We start from the raw sequence: 12,823 nt of genomic DNA on the forward strand, positions 1-12,823 counted from the left end.
CAAACATGACTGACTGACCGACACTTTCACTTTCAACTTTTCTCAAGCAAAAAAAAATCTAGGTATTTTTTGTTTGTACTTTCATAAATTAAGACTGCCTTGTTCAGATCTGCTGGGACGGTACCTTGGTCTTCATGGTCTGAGTTTCTGGGGTTTCTTCTCAAAATGCCTCCAGCTGTTGCCAGAGCTACTCCTGGTCTCTACTCAAAACTTGCCCCCTACGTTTAGCAGGAGTGAGCATACGTCTTTAAGTTAAAGGACCCAGAGATCTCAAGCCAGTCCCCTCAAGAAGTTTATAGTCAGTTTTTCAGCGGCCGTAAACTTAATCCCAGAATACCGACCAAGATGATGCATCCAGGAGACAACTTCTCCGGAAAACCCGGGAAGCCAGCTCCCAGTGTCAGAGGCGGGCGGTCCTCTGTCAGTCTGCTCCCTTTGGTTCTCTCCGTGTGTCCTTGCTTTCTTCTTCGCTTACTTAAGAATCTAGACTATTAACAGATACTCAAGCCTCTTACCTACAATGTGTATATGTTTCCCATCTTTAATTTTTCATTTGATGCTTTGAGTCACTCCTTCGTGTGTCTTTTGATTAAGCTGGATGTTCAGTATAATTATTATTTTCACTTGTGTTCCTTTGAATGGCAACCAGCTTCCTCTGATGCCAGTTCATTGCAATAAGAAAGGTGATTTTCTATGTAATTGGAATCAAGCAACAAGTGCTTTGTAAATGACAAAACAATGGGTCAAGTGGCCAGAAAAATAGAACTCCCATTAAACCTAGACATGAAGGTGTCTGCCTGAATAATAACAACACCTGGCAACTTTGTAGCCCATGTTTCACAGACATAGAGCTTGGGCACCGTTAGCTCCTGCTGAATACAGGAGCACAGACCCCGAGACATGTCTTTTTTGGTATTATTCCATATTGCTTTGCTCAGATATGTCAATGGCACCCCACTCCGGTACTCTTGCCTGGAAAATCCCGTGGATGGAGGAGCCTGGTGGGTTGCAGTCCATGGGGTGGCGAAGAGTCGGACACGACTGAGCGACTTCACTTTCACTTTCACTTTCATGCATTGGAGAAGGAAATGGCAACCCACTCCAGTGTTCTTGTCTGGAGAATCCCAGGGATGGGGGAGCTTGGTGGGCTACCATCTATGGGGTCGCACAGACTCGGACACAACTGAAGCGACTTAGCAGCAGTAGCAGCAGCAGTCATCAGCAAAATCCAAAACACTGAGAAATGGACTTTGTCCCTTCAGGTGATCCGACAAGTGATCTTTGAGCAAAAGGACAGCACATCTGACAGTAATAGATTCTGGAAAACTGCCAGCAGAGCCTTATCATGTATCCACAGCTCACCAAAAAGCAGTTAAGATGGAAATCACTTCTGTGTGTAGACAGTGGTGTTGTAATCTCCATCTTGGGCTGACATGGATGTCAAGGGGGAGGAGCTGAGAGCTTAAACCTATGGTTTTGGTTTTCCCTGTGGTTAGAAACTATATATCCCCAAGATACATTCCTGTCACTATGTGAAGGCTGAGAAAAATGAAAGCAGGGCACGTCTGGCTCTGGGAAATACTTAGCCCTGAATATCAACTGCAAATCAGCAAAAGCATCTGAATTATCAAGACTGTTGAGCAAACTCGACTCGGAACTTGGTCTCGTATGCATGTGGGTATAAAGCTGTTGAGTCTCACACGCTGCCAGGTCCCAAGGAGTTCCCAACCTCACAAGATTCATCTGAGAATCTGTCACCCAGCCAGACCCTACAGACCCATCACTCCACTCTTCCTGTCTGGGCTGTTAAGATTCTGCCAGGGTGTTTTCCTTTCTTATTTCAGCAAATCCAGCAAAGTAAGCCTTGTCTACTCAGTGGGGTTTTTTGACAGTGTTTTGCTAAAGCCTGAAGTTGACAAAAGCTATAAACACAAGACTCAAGAGTTTATCTGTAGGATAGCAAGACATGCCTAGAAATAGAATTGGGGAACAATCTTTCCACAATACATAGAGCAATAATAAAATGCTTATAAACAATGACCACAAGAAAGGCACAGGAGCTGTGTAAATAAAGCAATACAGTCATTCTGAAAGAAGTAATGGAAGATGCCAACAAAATGGAAAAGTGCAAGAAGAATAAAAGTATCAATTTCTCCCAAATTGTCATAGAATTCATACAGTCTTGAAGGACCACAACACTTTACAAACATTTTACCATGTTAAACAATTAGCGCCATGCTCAAATTGATAACTTTAGATGAAATATGAGTGGAGTGTTACACCCCTAATTTATTTTGGCAGGCAAATGATGTCAAAATAGATAAGCATTTGTATAATCTTTATAAAAATAAATAGTATTTACTTACATCTTCAAAGGCATTTAAATTCAGCTTAATTTAAGTCATTCTGATTTTTTAATGTTTTTCATTCTATCTTTTAATTTTAAAGATAATGTAGAAGTAGTATAATTTTCATTGAACAAATCAAGGTGATCTATTGAAGGGAAAGTAATGTTTAGATGAAAAAAACTGAGTCGTATTTTGTAAACTTTTATTACCTTCATTTTAGCAAAGTCACTGTTTTCAATTATTTATATAAATATCCTTTCCCTTCAACAGAACACAAAGGCTATGCAGTGATAGTCAGCAGTCTTGGATATTTTGTCAAATTTCAGTCACATAACACTCATAATTTCACATATTTTAAAGTCTTGTCTTGAAGATTCACATATTATTTGATAGTTTATTGGCATTTTAAATTTTGTCTTTAAAAATGTAAACACATCACACACTCACCTCACTTGCACTGTTGCTCATGACTGTCAGTCTGCAGAAGGGTTCCTGAATTCATCGGAAAAGCTGGCAGCGGGGTGAGGAAGCACAGGTGTCCCGAGAAGCTGGAGGGGGGATGGGGCACAGGTGAACCTGGAGGAGCTCTAGGTCCAGAGAAACTATGGAGGGACTTTGATGGCGGTTTCTTGACCACAGTACTTATTTATTTGTACTGTTGTATCTTTATGTTTTTATTTGTACGTTTTACTACTGTAATACAGACAAAATGGAAGACCAGTATTGGACTGTGAAAAATTCAGCAATGTCATACCACTTAAGACCTATCTAGTCTTTGGTGAGGATTATTCTCAACGTCATGCTCTATGAAGCTGTAGCATCGATTATTGTAAAACCCGTTTTAGGTATGTATGAAAGTATAGTATCGTGGATCTGAAATGTTTCTGAAACAATCTCATAAGAAATAGAAACTTTAATTTATTTTTTAAGTATGTGTTTGTTTTTCTGCGCCTGGTCTTGTTTGTGACATGTGGGACCTAGTTCCCTGACCAGGGATTGAACCCTGACCCCTTGCATTGGAAAAAGAAATATTTTTTTCCCTAATTTTAATTTGGTTGTCAGCTCTGAATATGGCAACTAAGGCTCTGTATAGAAAGGTCTGGATATGATGAAGAATTTAAGAATAGAAGATTTAGAGAGGAGTTTTTTGTGGTAAATAAAGCAAAAGGGGGAAAAGGGCAAGTAACAATTTGCTTTAAATGTGGGACAAGTGCAAGTTCAAAAACAAGAAACGTGGTGGAAGAGGCCGCTCCAGTATTTAATGAGGAAATATTGTGTGATGGACCAGGCAGGTTCTGAGTCATTCTGTTCTGTGGGACACACCAAGCACAGGCAGTCAAATAGAGCTTTACTGTTTTCCTTCAATCTGTCATTGTTTATGGGCATCCCTGGTGGCTCAGATGGTAAAGAATCCACCTGCAATGCAGGAGACCTGAGTTTGATCCCTGGGTTGGGAAGATCCCCTGGAGGAGGGTAACCCACTCCAATATTCTTTCCTGGAGAATCCGCATGGACAGAGGAGCCTGGCGGGCTCCAGTCATGGGATCGCAAAGAGTCAGACACAGCTGAGCACTAAGCACAGCACAGCACGTCATTGTTTACATGCCAATTACAGGCCTCCCCCGGTGGCTCAGTGGGTAAAAAATCTGTCTGCAACTCGGGAGCCACAGGAGATACAGGTTTGATCCCTGCATCAGGAAGATCCTCTGGAGGAGGAAATGGCAGCCCACTCCAGTGTTCTCACCTGGAGAATCCCATGGACGGAGGAGCCTGGTGGGCTACAGTCCATGTGATCAGAAAGAGTAGGACATGAGTGAAGCACGCACCCACGCACATGAGGATTACACTTCAGTACTTCAGTGAAACAGTTTAAGAAAACAGTAACTACCAGCATCTAGATATTTCCCTTGCACTTCTATAAAAGTAACAGGAAATAGTTTTTTTTTTAATTGGCTCTTATATTCACTTTGTTGGGCAGTTGCTAAATTGTGGCCAACGCTTTGCGATCCCATGGACTGCTGTCTTTTCATACTGTTATGGGGTTTTCCAGGCAAGAATATTGGAGTGGGTTGCCATTTTCTTCTCCAGTGGACCACGTTTTGTCAGAACTCTTCACTATGACCTGTCCTGGGTGGTCCTGCTTGGCATGGCTCCAAGCTTCACTGAGTTATGCAAACCCCTTTGCCAGGACAATGCTGTGATGTCTAAAATAAATAACTAGTGAGAACCTACTATGCAGCATAGGAAACTCTCCTCAGTGCTCCGTGGTGACTTAAATGGGAAGGAAATTCAAAAAGGAGGGGATATGTGTATACACGTGGCTGATTCACTTTGCTGTGCAGCAGAAATTAACACAGCAGTGTAAAGTAACTAACTATACGCCAATTAAAAAAATTAATGAGACTGCTACAATTCTGTTTAAAGGCATTAGAATGAGCACAGCTCAGCTAGAGATACATAAATCTTCTACAGCCTTATGAAGTACTCGAAGCATAATTCATGAGATAAAAAATGATGAATGAGAAGATGGATGTTAGCTGAGCCTACTGTGGTAATCATTTCACAGGACATAGCAATCAAAACTGTCATGCTGTATGCCTTAAACTTATACAGTGATGTATGTCAATTGTTCACTAATAAAGCTAGAAAAGTAAAATAAACTTTAAAATTATGAAACAAAAAAATAGGTCTTATTGGTGTCATTTAGATCAGCCCCATGAGACGCCTTCTGTCGTGAGAGGGTCTTCCTTCAAACACCAACCTCCCCTTCTGAAGTTTCAGTGTTTCCTCAGCTCCTACGTGCAAAATTCAAAGCCTCTGAAATGGCACACAGAAGTGCTCCTAATCTGATGGACATCTAATGTCTCAGCCTCATCCAAACTCCTCCAAACACCAATACTTCGTCTTAGGTATGCAGAGCCATTTGTGATTATTTCTGTTCACCACCTCTGCACATTCCTTCTGCCTTGCTCCTAATCTGAAAGATTGTTAACTTCTCTAAATTGAACCCTATTCAGGGAGTGCACTTGAGCACCTCCCCTGAAAGACTTTCTTCTGGACCCTGGACCAGTTTTCCCTGCCCTGGAGCCTAACCCAGCCTGGCGACTCACTACGCTGAAGCCCCACAGTGAGCTGTATGTGCCCTGAATAATTTTTATCATAATGTCGGACAGCACTGAGCGACTGAACAAGGACTCCCAAGCAAATCTTTTACGGTTGCTATTGCAGGGAATGGCCACAAGGAGGCGGGCTTTTCTCAAACCCAATTGTGATTACCTGGGAAATGAAAGCTTTTGAGAGTTTTAATTCAGGGCTGTAATGTACGTGAACTAACATCCAAAAGCTTTCGTGTTTTTCCTGAGTATTCTTTTTTAAATTAACCTTTATTCCATATTATAGTAATGTTGATACACAACATGTGGTCGGTGGCAGGTGAACGGAATATATTTTCTATTTTGCTGTTATTTCTGCTTTCTCACCATTGTACCCTGATTAAATTCTAGAGATATAACTTCTGTTTCTTTTTAATTTACCTTCTAAGCCACTGGGGAAACCCCTCACCTGCATTAGCAGGACAAAAATAATACCATCAAAGTTAAAAATCTGATTGTGAAATAATTTCTTCCAAATTATTTGGAAGTAGTTAGGTCTTTCTTTTTGAAAGGAATGATTTTGAAATAACCCAAACTTTGGTCGATCTTGCATTTCTGTGTAAAAATAGCAGAGGTATTTGAAATATTCTTTGCATTTATTTTGAACCCTTCACTGAGAAATTAAACCACACAGTGCCTTTGCCCATTAGGCTCAGGCAGTTTGATAAAAGAGAATGAAAAAAACAAGACAGTTCAGATGTCCTAAGACAGTTTGGTAAGTGATTTGTCTCTCAAGAAACTCATAAGCATAGAAGGGTCACTGATGTACATACATGTCACTGAGCATTATCTTCTATCAACCAGAGACCAAGGGTTTCAGGAACTATGACAGGAAGCTCTCGCCTCCTGCTGACTCTGAATCTCTGTGACTTCCTGAGCTCCTTGAAAGTGAAAGTCACTCAGTCATGTCTGACTCTTTGCGACCCTGCCGACTATACAGTCCATGGAAGTCTCCAGGGCAGAATACTGGAGTATACTGCAGAATACTGTTCCTTTCTGCAAAGGGTTTTCCCAACCCAGGAATCAAACCCAGGTCTCCTGCATTGCGGGTGGACTCTTTACCAGCTGAGCCACCAGGGAAGCCCAAGAATACTGGAGTGGGTAGCCTATCCCTTCTCCAAGGGATCTTCCTGACCTAGGAACTGAACCAGGGTCTCCTGCACTGCAGGCAGATTCTGAGCTCCTTATTTAATGAATTCTGTCCCCTTGTTCACTGACGGTGACAACAGCCCACAGAGCAGAAGGTCTGGCCCAGTAGCCGACTGTGGGCTCTTCCTTTTCCAGTCCTGCCTTTTCACCTCTTTCTCTTTTCTCTGCTCATTGCTCACCTTTGCCATTATCAGTGGGAGGCGGTGGACAAGCATTATTCACGTGAAACTGCGTTGCTATCCCAGTAGGGACATGTTAATTTAGACATAAGAGCAGCTCATAATGGATATAGACTTGTAGAGTTTTCCATAGGTTTGTTGTTGTTCAGTCGCTCGGTTGTGTCTGACTTTGGTTAAGGCAGATTCTTAACCGCTGGACCACCAGGGACATCCCTTAAATTTTCACTTTTATAAGCTGAGATAACCAGTTTGATTTGTGGCATTGCCTAAAGGTACAGTTGAGTGCATTTGCCAAGTCACACAGTTATTTCAACAAGTGTTAGACATACACAGTCACAGCACAAAGTGTTTCTTCATACATCTGCAGAAAGCGTGCACTCTTACCAAAACTCTGGCTTACAAGTTTCAAAGTGATAACTGTAAAACTGCCATCAGCGTCGTGAGAATCACTAACAGATTTCCAGCTACACTTTGACAACGTCTTCGTTGTTGCCTTGGGGCTCTTGTGAACGCTGAGCACAGATAAGATCCAGCCCTTCACCAGACGGTTTTTTTATGTGCTGAGCCCTGTCTCCATGGTGCTGGGCAGAGACAGAAGCAGGAGAGTGCATAGTTCTTCTTGCTTCTCTGAAAGGCCTTATTATGGCCTTTCTCTCACCTGAAGATGATGAATTTTTTTTCAAAAACACACATTACAAAACTCTATTTAGTCATCCTGTTTATGGGTCAGTTGGAGAAAGTTCTTGTGAGATACGTAAAACAGTAACTATAAGCTAAAACTGATTTATTAATACTTCAAATTCAAAACTGTGTACATTAGCTCTATTTCTGATTTGGATCAAATTAGCTTGAAGAAATCAGATCATTCTTCATCAGACTGAAGAAATTAGTAGACCGAAAGAGAAAGGATATTTTTACCTACTTTCTAAGACTCTGACCTTTAGTTCTGATATAGTAAGGAAGTGCTTTCTGTATTAGCCAAAACAATTCTTCATATTCCAGACTTAAGCTTTTTGAGCATAGGTATAACCCATTTAAGTGAGAAAGAAGCAACAGAAAATGGATGTTCAGGAAAATTTTTAACAGAATGAATGACTGTTGTATTTTGCTCTGCCCCATTTTCCATAATTGTTTTCTGGGCCTTTGATTTCCTATTGGGAAATGTGGATTTTGAAAATAAGCAGACCTGACTTTTCTAATTGATTAAATGGAGTGGGAAGGCAGAAAGAAGAACCAACTCTGTTAAAACTGACTCTTTGAAGGTAGAAATCTGTGAAAACCCTTGGCAGCTCCCAAAGGTGTTGGTCTTTTTATTTGTTAACAATAACACTTGATTTATGTTTGTTAACGTTGGAACAATTAGCTTTCTATTTTAATGGAGGTGCACAGTGCTCCTTGTATTTAATCCACACAGAACATATGAAAATGGGCTGTTCAGTGGTTCCAGTGGAAAAACACTGGCCAGAGGATGCTCAGTGAGGCATGATGGGGTGGGGGAGGGGGGAGCCCACTTCAAGCTGAAGAGGGGCAGGGAGCTGGCTGTGGTTTCCATCTCAGCTTCGACAGAATAAACAGAGCAGGCCAGCAACCTTGGCTCAAAGGAGTTGGGGGGCTTCCCTGGTGGCTCAGTGGTAAAGAATCTGCCTGCCAATGTAGGAGACCTGAGTTCAATCCCTGGGTTGGGAAGATCCCCTGCAGAAGGAAATGGCAACCCGCTCCAGAATTGTTGCCTGGAAAACCCCATGGACAGAGGACCTGGTGGGCTACAGTCCATGGGGTCATGAAGAGTTGGACACGACTGAAGTGCTGAACAACAACAGAGAGCTCTCAGCTCAGAGGCACTCACACCGTGCCTGACAGCTGACACGTGAACGCAGTCAGCACTATAAACACTAGCTTAGCATTTTTTAAGTATTTCAAGTGTTCCCATAGTTAATTTATCGAAGACATTTCACTTTTAATTTAGTTTTTTGTTAAATTATAAAAGTTTATCTTTAGAAATTGAGACACAAATGTAACTTTTAGAAAACTTTCTATGAAAGATTATATATTTATTATTTAAAAATTACACTTTCTTTGAGTCCCACCTTTTTTCATCCTTGTTCTGTGTAGCTGTTGGTAACTCTTGTCAGTAATAAGATGGTCTAACTCACTTTTGAGCCCATCAATGAATCAGAGTGAAAACAATTTTAAAATTACCCTGAGAGGAAGAAAATTGAAGAGTACGGTTCATCTTCCTTGGAAGTCTGCTCTGCTATATATAAGACACTTGCATGTAGAACGCTCTGAGATGACCCCCAAAAGCAAAAACAGCTCATGACGTTAATGACCATGTGCTCACACAGCCAGATTATGGACTGTAGCCCCCCAGCAGGCTCCTCTGTCCATGGGATTCTCCAGACAAGATTACTGGAGGGGGTTATCATGCCTTCCTCCAGGGGATCTCCCCAGCCCAGGGATCGAAGCCCGGTCTCCTGCATTGCAGCAGATTCTTTCCCCTCTGGGCTACCAGGGAAGCAGCAAGATTCTCTCAGACTATCACCAGTTTGTAGAGGGTCCCCATCTGTGTCTCCTGAGAATTTATGATGGTGGGGAAAGGCGCATGAGGCTCACGGCTTCTTGCTGCTCCCCCGTGGGTCTAAATCCTCTGTCTTGTGCTGGGACCAGAGACTTGCGTTCATGATTTGTCTTCCTTGCACGTCAGTTGTTATGAGAAACCAGTACAGCTGTCCTTGTAGTGTAGAATCTGTCTTTACATTTTGATAATTAGGACTTTATTTTACCTCTGCTCTTTTATTATTCTCTTTGAGTGTGCTCTTATCTCTCTGTATGACTGTAAAGTTATAAGAACTGTAATTGCCACTAGTTAGTAAAAGGTACCTGGTGCATTTTCAAAACCCTTCACTTGCTGCTAGTACACTTGTTAGAACTTTTTAAAATCATGAATGAAGCTTTTACTCATTAGCAGTGAAAATGACAGTGATAACAAGAGCTTAGAATTTAATTTTAAGCACACTACTTTATAACATAAACTGAAAATATGGAAATGGAGATGGAAATGAAGATTTTTGTTTTAAGCACGTCATTAATCAGATTGTTTTCCTAGGACTCTTGTGACTCGTGAAGCACTTCTGTAATGAATATCTGCTGTGAAATGGTCAGTACTTATGTTTCTGCTAAAGACATAAGACCTTTTCAATGGTCAATCATTTGAGGTTAGCATCTGAGGACCACCTGGATTTTACCCTTCTTGAGTTTTGTATCTCTCTACAATTGTGTCACTGGACCAATGCAAGGACACCCCCTGATGCCCATTATCGTTATCAAGGCACTTTACATTTGTCTTAGCAATGAGTTGCTTAGCAACTGACCTGATGAAACCTATTGTATCTTCTCTCTGTCTTTTTGGAATATGTCAGGAACTAAATGGAGTAGGTTTGGTTTTTCACAATATTTTAGCATTCTACCATCTCTGAAGGTTTATAAGCAGTTTTATTTATTTGTTTTTGAATAGGTCTTATTTTTGCTCTTCAAACCCTGACTTCCTTGAATAGGTTTTATTTTTGTTCTTCAGTCTTGTGAGTTCCATTACTTGGAAGTCAATTATAACTTTTAAGAAATACTATTCCTAATATTTGAAGATTTGTTTCATATATTAGATCTTAGCTCAATCTTGATCAGTCTTTGTAACAAGTCAATTAATTTATGCTATGTCCAAAACATAATGTTAGATTATTGGTAAATAGGCATGATTTCTACCTCTAGCAAAGGGGTTTAAAATTCATCTGGAGCCACACAGCTTTATACTATACTGAATGTCTCAGTTGGTAAAGAATCTGCCAGCAGTGTGGGAGATCCAGGTTTGATCCCTGGGTTGGGAAGATCCCCTGAAGAAGGGAATGGCAACACACTCCAGTATTCTTGCCTAGAGAATCCCATGGGCAGAGGAACCTGGCGGGCTACAGTCCATGGGGTTGCAAAAAGTTGGATATGACTGAGGAGCTAACACTTTAATTTTCTGACAAAGAAAAGCAGTGACCAACAAGTACAGTGAGTACAGGGATTCAGGAAGGAAGCAAAAATAATATCCTTGATGTTATTCAGGAAAGGATAACCATGGTAGATTTCTTGGATACCACAGGGAGATAAGAGAATGCAGACCTTTCTAGATGGATGGAGAAAACACAACATTCCTGAATTCATTTTAGGTGTACAGAAATGCATGAAAGTGGCAACAGTTGTAAAGGCATTGACGTTTTTCTCTTAAACCATTCTAATGTGATTAGTATATAATTTAAGGTAGAATATCTAGCTTTTGCAAGTGTTACATCAATGAATAGTTGACCTCATTAAAAATCACACAGTAAAGATGTCTACAGCAAAAAGATTAATAATGTTATAGTTGGAATTATAGATATTTTCTACAAAAAAGAATGTGATGCTCCAATTCATATTTTGAGTTAAGCCACTGCTTCATTCAGTTAACAAGTAGTAAGTACCTCAAAGAGTCAGACATGACTGAGCACCCTCACTCACCTCAAAAACAGAAATGGAGAAGCAATGTAATGCAACAATGTTTATGGCATATTTAATGCTCCTAGGCAGTTAGCCACATGATTCTATGTTTCACTTTTACACCTGGAATACATTGGACATTGATTTTTTTTTTTTTTATGCTGAGTTTCAAGGCATTTTGTTCCCCTACAGTGAGCCAATCAACCCAGAACCATCACTAAAAAGTCACTCTTTCCATTACACTGTCCCTATTATCATAAATCAGATAATTCTCTCTGTGTGTGTATGTCCTTCTAAATTCTCAATTCTGTTCCCTTGGTTGGGTTTTCTCTCCATGGATCAATTTCCTACTGTGTTAATTACTGTATAATAAAAATTCTCCATAGATGATGATATAAATTCTCCAGGTTTGTTCTTCTTGCTTGGACATGCTAACCCCTTTGAATTGCCATATGATTTCCACAACAACTTCTACTGGGATTAAAAATATAGATATTGGAGCATTCTACTGGGATTTTAATTAAGAATAAATCTATGGATCAATCTGGGGAGAACTGATAGCTGTATAATATTGAAATTTTTAATCCCAAAATCTGATATATCCTCTATTCAGATCTTTAAATGTTTCCCCTTTAATTTTCTTCAATAATATTTTGAAGTTTGCAGTCTAACTTGTACTAGATTTATTCCTAAGTATTTGGTCTTTTATGTATTTTTGGTGAAAGTGAAATTCACTCAGTCGTGTCTGACTCTTTGCAACCCCACGGACTATACAGTCCATGGAATTCTTCAGGCCAGAGTACTGGAGTGGGTAGCCTTTCCCTTCTCCAGGGGATCGTTCCAACCCAGGAATTAAACCTAGGTCTCCTTCATTGCAGGTGGATTCTTTATCAGCTGAGCCACAAGAGAAGCCCAAGAATACTGGAGTGGGTAGCCTATGCCTTCTCCAGTATTTGGTCTTTTATGCATTTTGGAAAATCATATTTAAAATTATTTTGTTTTCAATTTCTTTTTACTTTTGTAAAGGAATGCAATGGATCACTGACCAATGGATCACTGGGCAGTGATCATCTTAAATTCAAATTTGTTTTAAAAATTGTTTGGATTTTTGGCACAACCACATCGTATACAATAAATGATGGTTTTGTATTTCTTACTTTCCAATTCCTATGACTTTCATCTCTTCTTTGTAGCCTAATTGCACTGGTTCAAGTGTAATGCTTAATAGAAATTACAGTGGTTTTCCCCTTTGGTCTTTTTCTTCGCACTGGTTGCATTCCTAAAGATGAGCCACTCTTACTTGCAGAAAGTGAAGAGGAACTAAAGAGCCTCTTTATGAAAGTGAAAGAGGAGAGTGAAAAAGTTGGCTTAAAACTCAACATTCACAAAACCAATATCACGGCATCTGGTTCCATGACTTGACGGCAAACAGATGGGGAAATAATGGAAATAACAACAGTGACAGACTTTATTTTCTTGG

Source organism: Ovis aries, chromosome 3 (assembly GCF_016772045.2).
Source record: "Ovis aries strain OAR_USU_Benz2616 breed Rambouillet chromosome 3, ARS-UI_Ramb_v3.0, whole genome shotgun sequence".
NCBI classification, from domain to species: Eukaryota; Metazoa; Chordata; class Mammalia; order Artiodactyla; family Bovidae; genus Ovis; species Ovis aries.